At 39.6% G+C, this 2,500-nt stretch overlaps 1 protein-coding gene across 5 annotated transcripts in view; it reads left to right on the top strand.

Moving 5' to 3' along the window:
- LOC126573003 (serine-rich adhesin for platelets-like) overlaps window positions 1-1,677 on the top strand; it is a 61,265-nt gene extending 59,588 nt beyond the window's left edge. For all 5 annotated transcript variants that reach the window (XM_050232757.1, XM_050232758.1, XM_050232761.1 and 2 more), the window contains exon 11: window positions 1-1,677. This exon is cut by the window's left edge and continues 2,018 nt beyond it. The gene's annotated coding sequence lies outside the window, so the exon portion shown is untranslated.
- The last annotated feature ends 823 nt before the right edge of the window (window positions 1,678-2,500 follow it).

The raw sequence follows: 2,500 nt of genomic DNA on the forward strand, positions 1-2,500 counted from the left end.
TACCTATTAGTTGGGAGATAAAAATGGTTATACTAGGTGTTATCTAGGGTTTTTGTTCATAACATTGGCTTTTGTGGTTGTGGATCATTTCCGTTTCCGGAACTATCACACCCTTGTAGGCTAGGTTTAAAGATACAATTCCTTTATCGCTTCAAATGATGCTAAGCAATCAGGGAGAGAAAGCTAGAAGAAGACGAAGGGCAAAGGCAGCAGCAGCAGTATATGGTCGGATTTTCGTAGTCAACGTTGCCAAAATTGCATTTTTATTTGTTTGATTTTTTTTGTTTAAATCGGCTACGTTTTCGTTAAAGTCCTGTTGCGTTTCACTTTTGTTTTGTTCTTTTAACGGTATGTAGCAACGAATGGAGGTGATAAATACAGATTCGATCAAAGAAATCCGTTTCAAAACTGAGCCAATTATGTCAGCCCAGTTTCACTGGCGACGCTGCTCTGCAAATCGGCGGAACAAGAGTTTGCTAGTGCGCCTCAACTACCAAAAATCATGGCAAAAGTGCATTCACCATGGAGGGTGGCACACTCTTCAAGAGACGCGCCCGTGTGCTGTATGTTAACAATAATGCTAGAACCGCCATCGAACGTCCCCTCTTCGTACAGGACAGGACTTTGAAACAGTTAAGCAAGCTTACGCGTAAGAACTTTCACACTCTAGCTACACTACCTATCTCACACACATCCACACACAAACACACAAAAGGGCTGTAGTGCGATAATCATCGCGTTCGATGCCATTGATATATGCAAAAGCCTCACCTGGGTGCAGGTTGTCTCCGTTTTAGTTTTTGTCAGAATTCCTCCTGGTAGTTATGTATAAGCCCGTTTAGCCGTTAGCAGAGGGTGCGTGTTACATTGTTAAACATGATTTCAGTACAGTTATCGTTAAGTGCCGATATTGAAGCAACAAAATCATCTCTAGTTTATTGCTACATTTATTAATGCCTTAGAATTGATGTTTAAGTTTGCATCTAGCGCCTCTTCTAGTTGTAATTAAAGACCACACCCATGGAAGTAGTGGGAGAATGAGAGAGATGATATGCTGAAGAAAGGGAATTCTGAATTCACGCGATTCGATAACTATGGTTGGAGTAGTATGTATGAAAGCAATCAAATGAAATGCTAAGAAAAGTTCGAAGGAACACAACCAGCCTATGCTCAACTGGGAGCGTCTTAAACCAACTTATAGCTTACACAGTGCTGCACTGGAAAATACTAAAACGGAATGCAAAGCTAGCCTTTTGACAGTGGAACTTAGACAAATTTATGTAAACGTTTATCTTATTAGAATTTATGCTTCACAGAAACCCAGCCAAGCCTCTCTTCTATGGAGGCTTTATTCAATGAGCATATAACGGAACTTTTCAAACGTTTTTTGCCTTTAATTGTGAAATATCGAATTTCCTAGGTGTGTCAGAATCGAACATTATGATTATAATTTGATTCATTCACTTTCTCCTTATTGGTTCCATCTTTTAGTTAGATTTTTCATCAATGAAATGTAGAATGAGGGCATAGAAGCAGTGCCACAATTCCCGGTCAAATAAGCTCTATCCTACTAAGTTACTAGGTCTTTTTGTCTATAATTCGGAAAGTTTTTGTGTACTATGGAAACTATTCTAATGATATTTAATAGCAAACTTCATTTTCATGATATGAACATTACACCTTTTGGTTGTTTTATTTCTTTTCTTTTCATTTGGTTTTCTTTATCTTCTCCCTGTGATTTATTTCAATCTTACTGCTTTGCGGTTTTTATACTGTTCTGCTTCATTTTATGCTTTCTTCTTCCCTATCGATCTGTTTTAGGCGTCTCAGTGTTACCTGTTGTGCAAGATTGTGCTGCTGTACCTCGAATTTGATTCGATCGAAAAACACGAAAGGTAAATTTTGTAGCATAAGATAGTGGCGTATATTGTGTCTCATCAATCATTTCCTATCACGGTGTCGCTGCGCTGGGGCAGTTCGGTCAAAATCGGTCGAAGGTGTACATCACAGAGCATGAAAACAAATTGATATATACATATATTTTACGCGCTGAACAATCATAAACCATGTCGTAAGCGAACACATTTGCGCTTTCCACATGCTCTTTCATTCTAAACTGGTATCACCTTGCATTGGGTTTTATTGGAGCATAATAGCGGGGGGTAGTAGAGAGCAAGGTGAGGATACGTTAGTAGTGCTAGTTAGTTGGTAGAAAGAAACCATCTAGATAATCATCATGCGGCACAGTCGGTGCCTGGCTTTATGAGTAGCAATGATGTGTGTAAATGATTGTTTTATGTACGAACGCTTAGCGATGATGATTGTTATTCCTTTCGAGTCTAGCCATCTCTGCAGATGCAAAATCTATCATATCCGAAGATCGGGTTTTTCGATCTAAAACACCGAACGCATTCTTTTTGCCTTTCCATTTGGCACGGTGCACTCTCTTCGCATCACTTACAGCATGGCATGGCCGGTCACTGCCGTACACGCGCTGCAT

The sequence above is a fragment of the Anopheles aquasalis genome, chromosome 2 (assembly GCF_943734665.1).
Source record: "Anopheles aquasalis chromosome 2, idAnoAquaMG_Q_19, whole genome shotgun sequence".
Taxonomy (NCBI): Eukaryota; Metazoa; Arthropoda; class Insecta; order Diptera; family Culicidae; genus Anopheles; species Anopheles aquasalis.